Raw genomic sequence first — 19,700 nt, 5'->3', positions numbered from 1 at the left:
ATCTTATTAAAATAATTGGATACAATCCAGGGTTTTATATACAACTCATAAATCTCACTGAGTAAAATGAAATTTATGAGCTTGTAAGTAGCTTCAGAATTGTGGCCTTTATTCTGCACACTTAAATTAACTTTTGATTTTCAGTTCATCATGTACAGTTCTCAATTTATCTACACAATAATTTAAGCAGAGGAAGAAAATATTAAAAACCCTGTGTAGTGGTAATAAATTGTACATTTGAAGGATAGAACATTCTCAGTTTAATGAATTTGACCCATTTGTCTGAGCTTTGAACTAGGTATTTCATAGCCTAATGCTGACCCTTAGCCTAACAAGGTGCCCTAGGACTTTGTATGTAAAGAATGAGAACCTTCTTCAGGCAAAGAAGGCAAGAGTATTCTGCAACACTAAGTCCTGCTACTTCTTCACACAGGGCATAGTTAAACTATGGAATTCACTTCTATAATTTGTAGAGATGGCCACCGATTTGGATGGCTTTAAAAGGGGATTGGACAAATTCATGGAGGAGAAGGCTATTAGTGGCTACTAGTCCTGATGGATATATGCTACCTTCAGTATCAGAGACAGTATGCCTTTGTACTCCAGTTGCTGAGGAACATAGGCAGGAGGGTGCTGGGGAACATGGGCAGGAGGGTGCTATTGCACCCACCTCCTGCTTGTGGGTTTCCTGTGGATAGCTGGTTGGCTACTGTGAGAACAGAATGCTGGACTAAACATTCAACATGCTTGGACTGATCCAGCACAGCTTTTCTTATGTTCTTATGCTATTGGCAGGCAGTATGAACATTCCTAATTGTCCTGGCATACCATAGGAACATAGGAAGCTGCCTTATACCAAGTCAGACCATTGGTCCATTTAGCCCAGTATTGTCGACACTGACTGGCAGCGGCTCTCAAGGGTTTCAGGCAGGATTCTTTTCTTGCCCTACCTGGAGAAGCCGGGGATCGAACCTGGGACCTTCTGCATGCAAAGCATGTGCTCTATCACACTGAGCTATGCTCCCCCGCCCCACATATATAATTATATTAAGACTTGGCCTTCTGTTTGCAGATATAACACTAGCACATATCTAGCACTGAAATGGGAAGACAGGGGGAAATCTGAGCAGAAGAGGGAAGGACAAGCATGTCAGCCTACAGGGAAAAGGCTGTAAGCTTGAGGATGCTCCTGATCTCTTAAACATTCTGTCTGGAAAACCAATGAATCAGAAAAAAAATACAGAACTTTAAGAATAATTATTTTAAAGCAATTTTTCATAAAAAGCTGGTTCTATTGGTCAGTTTCTTTTATAGTCAGTATGTCTTTTCTAACATCCCTAGACCAGGGATGGGCAGATCAGGATTTACTAGTCGATCTCTAGGTCATCATAGATTGACAAGGGTTTCTAACTCCCAATTGTTTAACAATAGCAACAAGAAAATGCCCCCCCTCCCAAATCAGGCTACTGAAGTGAAGAAAGCTTGGGGGTAACTAGGATTGGACTTTTTTTGTGAAAGGGCTGTGAGCTCAGTTCAGTTCTGGTACTGAAAATGAATTCCCAGGCTCAGAATGTACACAGAGACACCCTGTTCTTTATTTCTAAGTGTATATAGTAAAAGACCAAAGCAGATCTAACAAGCCTGAAGTCTGCCCACCTCTTCTCTAGTCCTACCTTTTTGCTGTTAAAGCAAGCTCATCTTCATTTCTCTACTCTCCAAGTAGTTGTGGGCATCAGATTATGTACTCAGATTCTAGTAAACTGATTAGCACTATGGTATGTGGTGGGTTTCCAAAGGAAGGAAGAAGGCCTAGTGTTGTAGTCATGATCTATGAAAGACAGGATGGGTGGATCCAGGCAACATTAGTTATACTTGGTTCCACTGAAATCAATGGGACTTAAGTCATGACTAACTTGTTCCATTGGTTTCAATGAGACCCAAGTTCAACTAGCTTAGTCTGGATCTCATGGCAAACAGAGAGGACAGTCTCTATGGCTCTTTGTGTCCTGAAGTGGACTGAATCCACTTCAACAGATTTCATATGGATTGGAAGTCTGATGGGGCAACAGCAAGATCATTTATTTATTTATTTATTGAATTTATATCCCGCCTTTTTTTCTCTTGCAAGGAACCCAAGGCGGCTTACATGATCCTCCTCTCCTCTCCATTTTATCCTCACAACAACAACCTTGTGAGGTAGGTTGGGCTGAGAGTCTGTGACTGACCCCAAGTCACCCAGTGAGCTTCCATGGCTGAGCAGGGACTAGAACCCAGATCTCCCAGCTTCCAGTCCAACACTCTAGCCACTACACCATGCCGGCTCCAATATCATGAAAATTAGAAGATTAGCAACAAGACCTTGCTCCCCTGAGGCAAATTCTAGGAAGTGTATGGGTGTGTATGGTGCTTGGTCTAGCCTTCTTATGATTCAACTATGAGGTCATTCCACTCCCAGGTATCTAAATCTTCAGAGGTTGCTTCGGGGCATGGTGGCAGAATAACTGAAGCACATAGGAGAAGAGGGCCAAAGTGTGAATAAACTGATGCGTGAAGAGTGGGGAGAGACATTTTGGCAAGGAGGCTACATTAATAATTCAAAGCAAGTCCCGGTTATACAGAAAGTCTTTCAGCTAAGGTAGTTTTCTAATACTTTGCAGAGAACCCATGCCTAGCCTAGACCATAAGGCAGGGGTGGACAACTTGTGACCCTCCAGTTGTTTTGGCGTACAAATCCCATCAGCTCTAGCCAGCATAGCCAATGGTGAGGGATCATGGGAGCTGTAGGCCAAAATATCTTGAGGGCCACAAGTTGCCCACCCCTACTCTAGGACATCAACAGTACAATCTTCCTCATGTTTACTCAGAAGTCCTCCTACATTCAATGGAGTTTACTCCCAGGAAAGTAAGCAGCCTAAAAGGGCATCAAAACCATAATGTCTCAAAATCTATCTATAGCATAGTAATTTCTAAATGTATTATGTGGTTTCTAATGGTCAAATCACTGTTGTAATTAATTTCCCCAAATAATTAAAAGTTCCCTTGCTTGCTGATTTTATTTTGCAGCTTATTTCTTTAGAGCCTTATGTCTGTTTTGTACAAATTACTGTGGAGCAATAACATCATAACTTGTGCAAGTCTGAAGTCACTGTGTGTGTTTGAATGGAATTTTGGAGTCAAAGTACCATATAACTGTCTCTGCATTGCCAAGGGGGCTTTGTGCTTGTTTTTCGCAAACAATAGTTCTCTATGCCATGTGTCAAACTGCTTTTGAAACAGAGGAAACTTCCAAAAGCAATTTGTGATATGAGACAGGGTTCCACCACAAAATGCAACTAGATATACTCAGAGCTGGCCCTACCATTACGAGGGCTCATGTGTCCACATCATACAGGGGAACCATAGGAATGGCAAATTGCACCGCTCCCACCCCCCACCCCAGCCAGAAGGGCCCACTGCTGTTGCCTCCTTGAGCGGTCACAAGCTGAATATGAGCTAACAATGTGATGTGGCTGAAAAAAAGGCAAATGCTATTTTGTGCTGCATTAATAGAAGTATAGCTTCCAAATCCCGGAAAGTACTAGTTCCCCTCTACTCAGCACTGGTTAGGCCTCATCTGGAGTACTGTGTCCAGTTCTGGGCACCACACTTTAAGAAGGATGCAGACAAGCTGGAGAGGGTTCAGAGGACGGCAACAAAGATGATCAGAGGACTGGAAACAAAGCCCTATGAAGAGAGACTGAAAGAACTGGGCATGTTTAGCCTTGAGAAGAGAAGACTGAGGGGAGAGATGATAGCACTCTTCAGGTACTTGAAAGGTTGTCACAGAGAGGAAGGCCAGGATCTCTTCTCGATCATCCCAGAATGCAGGACATGGAATAATGGGCTCAAGTTACAGGAGGCCAGATTCCGGCTGAACATCAGGAAAAACTTCCTGACTGTTAGAGAAATACAACAATGGAACCAATGACCTAGGGAGGCAGTGGGCTCTCCCACACTGGAGGCATTCAAGATGAGGCTGGACAGCCATCTGTCAAGGATGCTCTGACTTGGATTCCTGCATTAAACAGGGGGTTGGACTCGATGGCCTTGTAGGCCCCTTCCAATGCTACTATTCTATGATTCTATGCCCCAGAGAGCCCCGCCAGCTGGAGAGCAGCTGATAGGGCCATCTGGAGCACCTGGTGGCTGACTGCTGTTCTCAGCGAGAGCTGCACAGCCAAAAGAAGTGTGAGATCCCACAGAAGCTTGGCCAAGATTCATGAGATCCCACAGGAGCTTGGCTGGGTCTTGTGATATCCCATGAGAGCTTGGCCAGGTCTTGTGAGATCCCATGGGAGCTTGGCCAGGGCTTGTGGGATCCCATGGGAGTTTGGCTGGGTCTCATACAACCTGGGAGGCTGCTTCCTCCAGCCGCACAGCACTGCAGGAAAGGGGGTGGGGGTGCATGGCAGTGAGAGGGAGGCGGCGAGGCAGCAGTAGTGCAAGTTGTCTCTTGTTTCAGGTGGGAAGAGAGCATGCACACCAGCTGTAGACATACTCAAGCCTTTGGGGGCACCTACAGTAGCACTTTGGATCCTGCTCCCCCCATACAATTGATATGTGTGTGTGTGTGTGTCTAAGTAAATAGTATAAGCACAGATATATAAACAAAGAGATTCAGCATAGAATTCATTTGTTTAAATCATTATCACAATCTTTATGAGAATGTAACTTTAAAAAAGTTCATTTTTAAATCATGCCAGTTCTTGTAATCCTAGAACTAAAATATGGAAGTATAAAATCTGTCTTTGTCTATGAAGATCAAATCACTTTCTATAAAGTTGTTTGAGAAATCTTGTATTCACATAATTGATCAAAAGGGAGTCACAAAAGGATGAAATATTTTGCAGAAGCATATGCTAATACACTGCACCAAGCTCTGCTTTCAGCAAAGTACCATAAAACCGTTGGAATGATAGAGATGCTTTTGGGCTGCTGTTTGGAATGCAGAAATGCAGAACAGCATCTTATAGACATGGAGAGAGAGGTGGGGGGAATGGGTAGTCCCTTAACAGGAAATTAGACATCTAATTGATGTAACGCTCAGTGCATATTGAACCTTGAAAAAGCAAGATTCCCCTCCTTATTCTATCCTAGATTTCCTCAACAGTATTTCAATTTAGGCAGTTCTATTGGTGGATAAAAATGGAAACAAAAGCATGCAACAAACATCCTGCATGATCTTGTGCAGGCTCCTCCATTCATCAAACAGATCATCATCTTGCTACTCCAGATTAAAATCAATGTCCTGCCTCTTAAGTATTACCTCCCACCCCCCTCTTTCTTCAGAAGTCTCCTTTGCTGGAATATATTCTGCCTGATCATCTTTTATCAGAGCATGTTAAAAATCAGACTGCATGTGTATTCCCATGACTGTCCATACACAATGCACCTGGATATCATCTCATTATTATCTGAATATTCTGTCATGGTGCAGAAACATAGTTATAACATCTCAGAAGACTGTAGTCCACTATCTCTATCAATTAGGAATGCGGGGTGGGGGAGAAATTATTATCATTTTATTTCATAACTGATAAGAAGTTCTAAAAAAAAAAAAAAGACTGAACACAACATCTGTGATGCATGAAAATGAGATGCTTCTCAAGCAGAAGGCATTAAAGATTCACCCTCATTTGGCAAGCACCTTGGCTCAAGATGAGTATGCCAACAGAGCTGTCTGCATTTGAGACTCAGGTTTAAATCATGGTGGGAAAGCTATGTTGCAAAGCTTCCCTATAAGGAAAAAAAATAGAGAGCAGGGGGGATGATTTGGTGGAGGTTTATTAAGCTGGAAGGGTCTGGCGAAGTTCTATAGAGCAGAAATGAGACAATATCAGCAGATCAAGCAACAGCAAATGCTGGCTAACCTCCAGTTTAGTGTAGTTTACACTCCAGTTTACTGATAATACAACCTATCACACAAGACTGTTTCTGAAATATGAACAAGTATGTGCTGGAGGAAACAAAAGACGCTCTTTTACACCAAGATACAGTCAGGGCCAGAAATATTGGAACAAGGATAACTGTTTTGGCAGTTGGCCTCAGATTCAGCTGAATGCTGCCAAACTGATAGGGCGCTGCTTCATATTGCAGATGGACCCAAAACATACAGCAAAAACTACCCAAGAGTTTCTCCAGGCAAAGAAGTTGGATGTTCTTCAATGGCCAAGTCAGTCACCTGATCTCAACCCAATAGAGCATGCTTTTCACTTACTGAAGACAAGACTGAAGGCAGAAAGACCCACAAACAAGCAGCAGCTGAAGGCAGCTGCAGTCAAGGCCTGGCAAAGCATCTCGAGGGAGGAAACAGCCTTTGGTCATGTCCATGGGTTCCAGACTTCAGGCAGTCATTGACTGCAAAGGATTTTCATCCAGGTATTAAAGGCAATCCTTAAGTTTGAAATGATGCTGGTATGTTCCATTACTTATGAGCCACCAATGATGGGGGGGTGTATGCCACTGGCTGTCCTTCCTGAATGGTTAGTGCCCCACTTTTGTCAAACTCCTTGCATTACAGCTGAAAGTCTTGACTTCGCTCCCATCTGGGTGTGTTTCCTTTCACCTTCAATGTGGTGGTGTACAGAGGCCAACTGCCAAAACAGTTATCCTTGTTCCAATATTTCTGGCCCTGACTGTACATTCCATTCTATGGCCTGGCTGTTTAACCCAGGAATTAGTGGGGCTGCATGGCAGCAAGCCAGTGCACAGCCTCCCACACACTCGTCGTTTCTGCTTTCAATAAACCATAATAAACAACTCAGGAATGCCCTGTCCCTGGGTTGCTATCGTGATGTCCGAACCTGGAACTCTGGGTTGTTTAGGAGTTTCACAAATCAGAGTTTAACCCAACAACAACCCATTGGTGATTACAGGAATTGACATGACATGTGAAGCAGGTCAGTATATGTATAGGTTTGGGTAGAACTATGTGTGACACCAACATGAGACTGCCACCAAAACCATCAACCCCTATGCTGAGTTTTTTTACTTTCTTTCCATAATATTTAATTAGAATTACCTCTGCCTTTCCCCACAATTTCCTACCTGTGACAACCAATGATGGGGAGTGGGGTATGAGTGAGGGAATAGAGGAGAATGTCCTGGGCATGTCTGACTAAACATTATGGAGAGAGAGAGAGAGAAGAACTTGACATGGGGATGCTGTCTTCAGAGTTAGTCCTACATCAAGCATTGTATGCAGTTCTACCCATGGAATGTGGCTCATGCTGATTTTAAAAAGGAAATTACAGGCCTGTTAGCCTAACAACTGTCTGGGCAAATGGGGAGGAAAGCATTATTGAAGACAGAACTATGAAGCATATGGAACAGGGGTGCACAATCACATGCAGCCCACCTCCCTCAGACTTAATTGAGGACCACCATGGGTGCACCAACTTCTGCCACTACTGAATTCTCTTCCCCAGTGATCCAGATACAGATAATTCTTTCCTCAGATGGGGCAGCAGTGAGCTGTATCAGGATAGCTGGGTTAGGCAGTGGAGAGAAGCAGAGAGGTGGGTAGGAGAAAGGGAGAAAAGGATGGGTAACCACCCTCTACTTGCTTCAGGGTAAGCACTGTTGGAGGTGGAGCACAGCCTTGTTTGATGAGCAATTTGAACAGTGCTATACTCACCTTTATTCTGTTTGCAAGCATTCAAGCAGGGGCACTTGGTTTTGTGAGCAACCCTACTCAGATATTCACAATGTCCTTAATGGCCAGCCATATCTATTTTGTCTCAGAGAAGTTCAGCATCTTCTAATCCTTTTAATCAGGGAGGAGGTACTTGATTCTTAAATCACGTCTGAATGAGTACAGGTGAACCGAGCAACACAGTCAGGTCTTTAACTAAGGCTTTTGAAAAGACTCCACAGAAATAATCTAGATGCCACACATACAAAATTAAATTCTCAATCAATGTCAAGCACCATCTAGGGCTTAGTTTATGTACTATGTTGTTGTTCAGTCGTTAAGTCATGTCCAACCCTTCGTGACCCCTTGGACCATAGCATGCCAAGCCTTCCTGTCCTCCGCTCCCTCCTGGAGTGTGCTCGAATTCATATTCATTGCATCGCTGATGCTATCTAGCCATCTCATCCTCTGCCGTCCCCTTCTCCTTTTGCCTTCAATCTTTCCCAGCATCAGGGTCTTTTCCAGGGAGTTTTCTCTTCGCATTAGGTGGCCAAAATATTTGAGGTTCAGCTTCAGTATCTGTCCTTCCAATGAGCACTCAGGGTTGATTTCCTTTAGGATGGACTGATTTGACCTCCTTGCAGTCCAGGGGACTCATAAGAGTCTTCTCCAGCACCACAGTTCGAAGGCATCAATTCTTTGGCGCTCAACCTTCCTTATAGTCCAGCTCTCACAGCCATACGTTGCTACTGGGAAAACCATAGCTTTGATTATACGAATCTTTGTTGGCAAGGTGATGTCTCTGCTTCTTACTATGCTGTCTAGGTTTGCCATAGCTTTCCTCCCAAGGAGCAAGCGTCTTTTAATTTCATGGCTACAGTCACCGTCTGCGGTGATCTTGGAGCCCAAGAAAGTAAAATCGGTCACTGCTTCCATTTCTTCCCCTTCTATATGCCAGGAAGTGATGGGGCCAGATGCCATGATATTAGTTTTTCTAATGTTGAGTTTCAAACCAGCTTTTGCACTCTCCACTTTCACCCTCAACAAGAGGCTCTTTAGATCCTCTTCGCTTTCTGCCATTAGGGTGGTATCGTCTGCGTATCGTGAGTACATCATGAGAAACCCGGCGTTTCTCACGATGTACTCTGCATATAAATTAAACAAGCAGGGCAACAATATACAGCCTTGTCATACTCCTTTCCCAGTTTTGAACCAATCGGTTGTTCCATGTCCAGTTCTTACTGTTGCTTCTTGACCCTCGTACAGGTTTCTCAGGAGACAGGTAAGGTGGTCTGGTACTCCCATCTCTTTCAGAATTTGCCACAGTTTGTTGTGATCCACACAATCAAAGGCTTTAGCGTAGTCAATGAAGCAGAAATAGACGCTTTTCTGGAATTCTCTTGCTTTCTCCATAATCCAGCAAAGGTTGGCGATTTGATCTCTAGTTCCTCTGCCTCTTCGAAACCCAGCTTGTACTTCCGGTAGTTCTTGGTTCACATACTGCTGAAGCCTAGCTTGTAGGATTTTGAGCACAACCTTGCTGGCATGTGAAATGAGCACAATTGTACGGTAGTTTGAACACTCTTTGGCATTGCCCTTCTTTGGAATTGGAATGTAAACTGACCTTTTCCAGTCTTGTGGCCATTGTTGAGTGATCCAAATTTGTTGACATATTGAGTGCAGCACTTTAACAGCATCATCTTTTAGGATTTTAAATAGCTCAGCTGGAATACTGTCATCTCCGCTACCTTTGTTGTTACTAATGCTTCCTAAGGCCCACTTGACTTCACTCTCTAGGATGTCTGGCTCAAGTTCAGTGACCGCACTATCATGGCTATCAGGGACATTCAGATCTTTCCTGTATAGTTCTTCTGTGTATGCCCGTCTTTGCACAAAATGTTCCCTTGAGATCTCCAATTTTCTTGAAATGATCTCTAGTCTTTCCCATTCTATAGTTGTCCTCGATTTCTTTGCATTGTTCATTTAAGGAGGTCTTCTTGTCTCTCCTTGCTATTCTCTGGAACTCTGCATTCAGTTGGATATATCTTCCCCTTTCTCCCTTGCTTTTCGCTTCCCTTCTTTCCTCAGCTTCTTGTAAAGTCTCCTCAGACAGCCGCTTTGCTTTCTTGCATTTCTTTTTCTTTGGGATGGATTTCATTGCTGCCTCCTGAACAATGTTATGGACCTCCATCCACAGTTCCTCAGGCACTCTGTCTATCAGGTCTAATCCCTGAAATCTATTCGTCACCTCAACTGTATATTCATAAGGGATATGATTTAGGTTATACCTGAATGGTTTAGTGGTTTTCCCTACGTTCTTCAGTTTAAGCTGAAATTTTGCAACAAGAAGCTCATGATCTGAGCCACAGTCAGCTTCAGGTCTTGTTTTTACTGACTGTATAGAGCTTCTCCATCTTTGGCTGCAAAGGACATAATCAATCTGATTTCGATATTGACCATCTGGTGATGTCCATTTGTAGAGTCGCCTCTTGTGCTGTTGGAAAAGAGTGTTTGCTATGATCAGCGTGTTCTCTTGGCAAAACTCTATTAGCCTTTGTCCTGCTTCATTTAGTACACCAAGGCCATGCTTGCCTGTTATCCTGGTGATTTCTTGACTTCCTACTTTAGCATTCCAATCCCCTATGATGAAGAGGACATCTTTTTTTGGTGTTAGTTCTAGAAGGTGTTGTAGGTCTTCACAGAACCGATCAACCTCAGCTTCTTCGGCCTCAGTGGTTGGGGCATAGACTTGAATTACTGTGATGTTGAATGGTTTGCCTTGGATTCGTACTGAGATCATTCTGTCGTTTTTGAGATTGTACCCCAGTACTGCTTTTCCCACCCTTTTGTTGACTATAAGTGCTACTCCATTTCTTCTAAGGGATTCTTGCCCACAGTAGTAGATATAATGGTCACCTGAATTAAATTCGCCCATGCTTGTCCATTTTAGTTTGCTGATTCCCAAGATGTCGATGTTCAATCTTGCCATCTCATGTTTGACCACCTCCAGCTTACCTTGATTCATTGATCTTACATTCCAGGTTCCTAAACAATATCGTTCTTTACAGCATCAGACTTTCTTTTCACCACCAGACACATCCACAGCTGAGTGTCCTTTCGGCTTTGGCCCAGCCGCTTCACTCTTTCTGGCGCTCCTTGGAAATTCCCTCTGCTCTTCCCCAGTAGTATATTGGACACCTTCCGACCTGAGGGTCTCATCTTCCAGCGTCATCTCTTTTAGCCTTGTGATACATTCCATGGGGTTTTCTTGGCAAGAATACTGGAGTGGGTTGCCATTTCCTTCTCCAGTGGACCAGATTTTGTCAGAACTCTCCACCATGACCTGTCCGTCTTGGGTGGCCCTGCACGGCATAGCTTATGGCTTCACTGAGTTACGCAAGTCCCTTCGCCACAACAAGGCAGTGATCCATGAAGGGGTTATGTAGTATGCACCTACTCAAAAAGTAAGAGCTTTACTGAGATATGAGAGCTCCAAAATTGGGGTGGTGAGTGGGGTAATTGTATGTTAGTCTAGAGTAAGGGAGAAACTCAGAGTTAATCAGAGAAAAATAATCAGAACCAGCCAAGCTCCACCATCTCTGATGTACATGCGGGAGAGACGAGTACATATTCAATTATTTATTATTTGCACATACATTAGTATGCACTTAATGTTACCTCCTGTTGTTATTTATTGAAATTCTGTAGCTGAATAAGTTAGCTGACTTGAAACCATCATACTTTCCTGGTTCCAAGAAGATAGTAAACAGGAAAATAGCTGGCTTTTATTTAAAACAGCATCACAATGACAGTTTCCTGTTCAAACCTGTCATTGCAATTATGGTAGTCAAAATCATACGTTAGGTTTTATAACTGCTGCCAAAGTATGCAACATCTCAATTTATTCAGCTACCATTAACATCCCAGTCTTCTGTCTCTAAGGACAGACCCATCCAGGATGCCTGTTAGCTTAATCCTAGGCTGTGGAGAAACATTTTCATTATAACTTGAATTCGGAAAATTGACTAAAATGCCACTGTCTCTGAGAAAACAAACTCATTTCATTTAAATTCAAGTTGGAATGAAACGGAGATGGAGGAGAACAGAAAGTTTTTCTCCACTTTCAGAGCTGAGATGCATTATCAGTTTTGATTTAAAGACAAGTAAGTGGACCCCTGGATCAACATACTATGACAATTCTTAATTTCTTGCATTTAAGGCACCCCTGCTCAGGAAACTCTTCACAAAGTCATTCTGGTTCACATGTAATGACAACCCAGAGCACAGGCTGAGTATAGGTTGTTGCTGAATTGTGGGTTGCTGTTGAATGGTGGCTTGTTATTAGGTGTAAACTCTGCATGTAACTATGGTTTAACTATGGTTGTGAACCACAAACAACCCAGAGTTCACAACCCAACATACAAACCATGGGTCCTCTTCCTGGTGTATTCCCATAGTTAAACCATCATGCAGGGTTTGCACATAATGACAAGCCATAATTCAATGACAAACCATATTCAAGCCATGCTCTGGATTGTTGTTATGAACCAGTTTGTTTGCTGGATAAGGTCTTGCCCTCAGGGCAACCATTTTCGGTCCTCATTTTTTAATGAAGGCACAAATTCCTAAGAATGGACACATGTAAATAGCTTTCTGCATGCATTTTTACAAGCACAGAGAAAATTGCATTTCAGAGATAGCATGCGTCCAGTTACAAGGAAATGAGTTACAACAAGATGGCAATAAGTATTGGTGTAATAAAGACAGCCTCAGTTAAAAGTTACAATGGGAAGGATACACTATAATATACATTAATAGTGTCTCCAAAATCTAAACAGAGTGGAATGGGAGTTACAGAAAGTTATTATTATGTAAAGACTGATGAATCATTTTTTTCTAACAGGCAAAGAAAGCTTTGATCATTGGCATCCGACAACTAGCATTAAGAAGCAAAAACATTTCACATAAGGTTTACAAATGGCCTATTTTAGAAAATTCCTTTTAATCTTCCATGTCTCCAAGCTATCCTACCAAAAAGAAAAGAAAAGAAAAACTTGCTGCTTTTTTCAAGAGCAATGTTTCAGGTTTGGTTTCTAGGCAGGTCTTAACCCCTAGCTTGTTGGATAAGAAAACAAAACTAATAGGCAAACTAATATGCCAACAAAATTAACAGGCCAACAAAATTAACAGGCCAACAAGAGCCAGTGTGGTGTAGTGGGGAGAGTGTTCGACTGGGAGTTGGGAGATCTGGGTTCTAGTCCCCACTCAGCCATGGAACCTCACTGGGTGACTTTGGGCAAGTCACAGACTCTCAGCCCAGCCCACCTCACAGGGTTGTTGTGGTGAGGATAAAATGGAGAAGGAGGAGTATGTACTCTGCCTTGGGTTCCTTAAGGAGGAAAAAAAGTGGGATATAAATGTAATAAATAAATAAATGTCTCATTGCACTTTTTTTTACACTTATTGGTGTTTTATGTTCACTTCATTGTTAAGAATCCATCCACCCACTATTTTCAGCAACAGCTTCGGCGCTATGCTGACATCATTTGATCCGGCAAGCTATTTCACGTAAAGAGGATCACCAGGCGGATCTGGTGGTTTTGTCATAGAAGGGCAAACATTCGGGGGTGGGGGGTCAATTAGTGGTGACATCATGAAAACTTCTAGATCTACCACCCACCACCAACAATACCCAGGATCTACTAGCAGACCAGGAAGTGCCCGGGTCCTCAGGGGTGACTAACATGAGGGCATCATCTGCCCTCAAAGGTGGAGGCAGAAAAACCACAAGCCCTTGAGAGAGATGCTGCCTGAAAAGAAAGAACTCAGAAGGAGCTCTAGACTGAGCCAGAGGCCTCCTTGTGAGAAAAGGTTTACTTGCCTGTATAGGAGGCTTGCTCACAAGGAGGATGTTTTCAGCTGCAGTCACTTGTGAAGGTAGGCCTGACTAGGCCTCTTGAGTAGTTTGGTTCAAGCAACCAACTAAGGTGCCTGATGGGATTGAGAGTGTGTGTCTGTCTAACCATGAGAAGATAACTGTAACTTGCTCATAAGCAAGAAATTCCTATCCACCAAAGTAATAGTAATATAATATACTAATATAGTATATAATAATAGTAATATAATATACTTATATTATAAGTAATATAATCTTATTCCTAAAGATAACAAAGCTGCTGTGTTGATAAGACTGTTGCTGAGTACTAATTGGTTTCTCAGCATGCGTAGTGTATTTTCTTTGTTCTCCAGCTTTTAGTCTGAATAAATGCATCCTGTTTCTTTCATTTGAGAGAGACACCGTTCCGTGAGGTGCTTTAATAAATTTCTGACTGTTCAACCTAACCTGCCTTGGATATTTCCTTAACAATTTGGTGCTGTGACTCGGATCCCAAATGCCGAGGAGAATTAAACCAATTTGGACTGCCATTCACTGAACATCCCAGAAGCGTGCATCAAGGTAAGAGACCTTTTGAAATCTCTAAGTCTGGGACTCAGTGTGAGGTCACCCGTAGAACGATTCTGCCTTGGCTGACAGGATACTGCCTTTAAAGAGATAGTCAGTAATTTAAGCACTTGGTAAGGTGTTTTGGGTGTTGTTGTTTTTTTTGGTTTGGGGGTTATAGAGGTCCATGGGATGTGGCACAGGTGAATGAGAGTTGCCTTGTGTGATTTGAGTTAAAAAAGACCAAGGCAAATTATAGTCACTGGAACCTTGTGTGAGTGAGTTTTTCTCCTTCCCTCCATGGTATGAGCCAGCCAGGCATGGACCTCCTGAATGAATCATTCCTGAATGAATGGAGATGGCAGTGAGTGACCTGACCATTCCTTCACTCCCTGCCATGGTATGAGCTCTCTAGACCTTGAATTAGTGTCTCCAATTCATTGGGAGTCAGTCTCTGACTGTACCTCGGAATTTGGAAGTGCTTTTTGTTTTTCGCAACCTATGGAGACCTCCTGATTGTTTCCTGTGTGTGCCTGTGTGAATTCAGGATGGGGTGAGATTCTTTCAAAGAAATTCTGCGGCCCCAAAAGGGACGCCTTCACTGTACATGTACAGGAATTACGAAGCTAAGACTTGCAAATTTTGGACAAATGTAACTTAACCCATCCATACAATTTCCCTTGGTTGGGACCTTTGATTTGGACAGAATTGTGTATTTAAAGGGAGCCTTGGAATCTCAGAGTCGAAGGTGGCACAGGGTCAAGAGAATGCATTCTTTGATTGGTATGTTGAGATGTCAAAAAGGTCACCTAAGTCCTGGAGAGCGGAGTCTAAAGGACTCCCAAGAAAAACTGAAAGACGAGGTCAAATTTTGATACATTAGAAAAGTCACAAAAATTTAGAGAAACAGTGATCACTTGTTAAAATTATAATTGATTATATAACATGAACCAACTCATGTGAGTTATTTTGCCCTAAGGAGTGCACACTAGATTAAAAGAACAAGCAAACTGGCCAAATCAAGAACCAGCTGATCTTAATACTTTAGACCAAGCATGCATCAGATGCCTAGGAATAATTCCTGAAATTTGTCTGCAGAAAACTGATTAGGCTAAAAAAAAAAACCCACATCAATCATAAACAAATCAAAAGTGAGACTACAGCAGTCTATATGGATCGTCTAAAGACATTGTTGAAAAACATTTTAGCATTGCTGTCATTTTTTTGTAGCCAAAGTTGAGCATAATAAAAAAAGTGTCCCCACTGGCCTGGCCAGCTGACACTTCACACATTCCCCTCCTTCCCAAAACTTCTAAGACAGCCAAGAGGTTTGTAACTTTTCTTTCTATTGACCAGAAATCTTTTGTGTAAACTTGGTTGCACTATCTTTGTTCCCTGACAGAGAATATTCAAATATTCCTAAGCCACTTCCCTGGCCTTCCAAAGCTGAAGATTGCTCCAAAACAAGCACTGTTCTAAAATAACTTGGCTTCCTAATTATTCCATTAACTCTCTTCTGTTACGAAAAGAAAATTCTTGTGCTCTTAGTGTGCTTGCCTAAAAGCATGGAAATAAGAACAGACTAGTAACATATTACAGTACTTTCCTTGATTCTGCAGCCGCTGCCCTCCTTGTTCAAGCCTCTGAAAATATTGTGTTAAGTTCTCCTTTAACTCTTTGTGTACCTCACTCAGTGGCAGCTCTGCTACTTAAAACAAAGACTCAGCACCTGTCTCAATCACGCCTCTTCAGGTATGAAATTTTGCTTCTCCCTGGCAGTCATATTACAGTGCAACATTGTTCCACTCTAAATCCTGCTTCTTTGCTGCCTGATCCTTCTGGAAGTATCCCTTACGATTGTTTAAAAGTGGCTGAGCACCTAGCAAAGCCACATCCAAACCTGTCAGATGAGCCACTGACTAACAATGACAGTTTGGCAAGTGGAAGGAAGGGGGAGCGGCTGAGTGAGAATGGAATGCAATGTGGTTGGATGAGAGCTTGTGCATAAAAGGTGGAGTGATTGCTTCTGGAGTAAGACAGATAAATCGGGGACTGGATTGAGAGATAAGAGTAGGAACATCTAGTGAGATAGTCTGTGGGTTAGAGAGTGTGTCAGATAGTGTGAGAGAGGGTATGAAAGGTTTTGAATGTAGAACTAAAAGCAAAGAGTTATATTGTGCAGTTTATAGTGTTGCCTTATTTTAAGCATCATTCCTGATATCCTTTCCTCATCCCAACCCAGTTCCTATTTCCTGTACTGTTGTACCAAATAAACCTTCGTTGTTTTCAATTTTAAAAGACAGTTTCATTTTTATTTATTAAAAGGGGTTTCATGGAATAACCCCCACATGCTGACTGCCTGGTCTGTGCTACCAAGAAGAAAGAAAGCAGCTCTAAAAGGGTTATTGGTGGCAGCAATTGAGAGAGTGGTGAAGCATCACAATACACCAACAGAAGGTTGTGGGTGAGAGCCAAAAGGTGGCAGGGTGAGGAGAGACACTGACCAAAGCACCTGAGCTGGTGACTAGGAAAGGCAGATCTGGTGGCAAGGAGTTCTGTAGTGTGTGGAAAAGAGGGATTTTGGGGAGAATCTCACCAGTGCAGGAGCATAGTTATTCGTTGGAAGAAGGGAGAGAACCCCCCTTGGGTAAAGGGAACCCTACAAGTGGTGACTAGAAGTGGGATTGTGAGGTGGTCAAAAAGGCCTCAGGACCCAACACCATCTATTTGTTAGTACAGTTTGAGGCCTAGATTGTGAAATTCAGGGTTAATGTTTTGAACTGAGACAATGGAAAACCATTAACAAAAAAGAAGGATGAAGAACAAATAACAGAAGTAGTTGATGTGAAGAAAGCATCAAGATCCGTAACTATCTGCTTTTGTTAAAAAGCAGGATTATTATTTTTTAAACTTGTTTCTGTATTACCTTTATGGTGAATGCCTCAGGAGAAATGAATAGGCAGCTAAGGAAGGAAGATCAAAGGACAGCTCTCTAAGAAAGCTAGGGCATTTTTTAATTTTAAGACATTTCTAACCTACCTTTTAATCTTAACAATTCCCACGGTGGCTTCCAACTAAAAAAAAGCTAAGTGGTATTATTATATTGTGCTTATCAAGAAAACAGCAATTAACTGATCTGTTAAGCCAGGAAAATGCTGACTTTAGGGTAAAAGCATGCAATTGGGGTCAAATGCAGAATTTATCTTGTTGATCAAAATAACATATAGAGCAGACGCCAGTGATGGCCATTTTCCAAATGGATTTCAAATACGGTGGCATCTAACTTGCTTAAATTGTATCATGGTCACACAGTAACCTCCATCCTCAATGTGTACAATATAGCCAACAGGACTGTTATTTCCAAAAGCTGAGCAAATTGATTGTGGGAAATGTGCTTTCAGGCTGTGTGTGTGTATATATATGTAGGTGAGGATGTAGATGTGTAGAGAGGATTGTATGTGTTTGCATCAATATACAGTTCAACATTGCAAAATGCTTGTATGATTGAGTAAAAAAAAATCATGAAACTAATCAAGTGTAACCTCATAAAAGAAACTTCAAATGGTCAATTTGTGTGGAGTTTGGAAGCAGTATTCCATGTGAGCATCTTCTGCATACTGATAATAGAAGTTAAACTGCAATGAGCAGAAGAATTTAGTTTACATATAGTATTTTACCTGCGGAGAATATATTGACATGGGGTCAATTTTTGAACGGCTCTGGTAATACTTATTGCATAAGGATCATAGGTTATATGCCACTCATTCTGAAATGCTTGGTTTCCAAGTTCTTATGTATTAATTTTGTTAAGATACATATAATGATAGTAAGTAATATTGGACTCAAATCTGAAGGCATCTGAAGCTGAGAAAATAGAGTTTTCTTGATCATAGCACAAATCAACCAAACAGTGTTAATGGTATTCTGATTGTACAAAGTATGTGATTTGCTAGTATAGAAGGAGGGGAAATGGGGGGAAAGCCCAGGAAGATTTTGCTCCCTTATTTCATAGGTTCTGGAAATTATTTTTAGGCTGCCTTTAAGGGGACAACCCTTTCAAGGCAGCCTACATAGTAACAAAATGCACACTAAAATAACAAAAATCAAGTAATGCCAGCAAGAATATTAACCAACATCTAGCTACAATACTGAAACAATTACAGCTGATGATTACAACTGTAATTAAATAATTACATCAACCTAAAACAAAGGAGAAAGTAAACCAAAACAAATGGGTCTTCAGAGCTTTCTGAAGTCCTGCAACAATGGGGCCTGATGGACCACAGATGGGAACTCATTCCAGAGGCGTGGGGTCAGCACTGAGAAGGCTCCCTACCTTGAACTCACCAACCTAACTACCCTTAGCGGCAGACAAGTGAGAAGGGCCTCTGCTGCTAACCTTAAAGTATGAGCAGGCTGATAAGGTAAAGCCAGTTCTTCTAGTATCTTGGACCCAAATTATTTAGGCTTTAAAGGTTAAAACCAGTACTTCAGATTGGGCTCAGAAATGCACAGACACCTGCTGTCACATCAGTGCCACGGTATCAGGATTGAGACCAGTGCCCCTGCGGTTTCTGATATTCTGATTCAGAGGCGGAATGAGAACAGTTAGACCAGAGGGCAGGGAGGAAACTTCCCAAGAGGCTCCAGGAATGGGGGAAGAATCTCCCAAGGCCTTGACAACCAGGTGGCCCAGGCCAAGACACCCCCCGCCCCAAGAAAACAAGTTCCTTCTGAGGAGGAAGGGTGTGTTGTCAGTCCAAATGGATGGGTTAGGGAGTGGCTTGAGATGCTCTGCCAGAATAGCCTCTCACCAGAGCATACACAGTAGGGAGCCTCCCTAAGGGAGGAAGGCATAAGCTGCCTTTCTGGTTTCACCATAGCTGCCTATCTTCAGCTGGGTGGTAACTTCTCTACCTTGCAAAGCCTTCCCTAATAGAGAGCTCAGAATTGGCTGTTTAGGCCCTGAGACAGTCTTTGAGTTTAATTGAAGACATACTGTGGAAAAGGTTACCAATTAGCCTAATAAAAGCCATGACTAGTTTGAAGTTTGAGCCTCTGTCACGTTGATTGTGTAGAGAGAGGGCTAATCATCATGACACACATGAAAGGTCTGCCCAGCCCCCACCAATATCCAGATGGGTGCGTTCTGCATCAGCTGAAGTTTTCAAACTGTATTTAGATCGCTTCATGTAGGGCGCATTACAGTAGTCCAGACTGAATGTCACCAGAGGAAGAATAATAGAGGCAAGATCTGACATCTCCAGATTGGGTTGCAGCTGGCATAGCAGCCTAAGCCCATACCACTGCCACCTGAGCTTCCCCAGTTAATATCAAATCCAGGAGCACTCCTAAATTGCACATTTGCCCCTTCAGGGGGAGTGCAACCCTGTCTATGATCAATTGTAATCCTCTATCCAAATTAGTTGATTCCTCTGCTCCTCACAGTACATTTCATCTTATCCAGATGAAGTCTCACCTTGTTTACCTCTTCCGCACCAAAACCGCCTTCAGACACTGGTTCAAGAGTTCTACAGCCTCTATAGGATCATTGAATGGAAATGAAAGGTAGAGCTGTGTGTTATC

General features: G+C 42.4%; 1 protein-coding gene and 1 long non-coding RNA gene across 5 annotated transcripts in view; one reads left to right on the top strand and one right to left on the bottom strand.

The window, feature by feature from the left end:
- The window catches only part of GRIP1 (glutamate receptor interacting protein 1), a 492,217-nt gene that overhangs the window by 224,099 nt on the left and 248,418 nt on the right, over positions 1-19,700 (bottom strand). The window lies entirely within an intron of this gene.
- The window catches only part of LOC146339925 (uncharacterized), a 43,322-nt gene continuing 37,576 nt past the window's right edge, over positions 13,955-19,700 (top strand). Inside the window, exon 1 of the long non-coding RNA XR_014784406.1 lies at positions 13,955-14,129. This is a non-coding gene — a long non-coding RNA (uncharacterized LOC146339925). The remainder of the gene's footprint in view (positions 14,130-19,700) is intronic.

Source organism: Heloderma suspectum, chromosome 7 (assembly GCF_057233095.1).
Source record: "Heloderma suspectum isolate Gila_16-S chromosome 7, 16-S_ref, whole genome shotgun sequence".
NCBI lineage: Eukaryota > Metazoa > Chordata > Lepidosauria > Squamata > Helodermatidae > Heloderma > Heloderma suspectum.
This window is presented reverse-complemented; position numbering and strand designations above follow the sequence as displayed.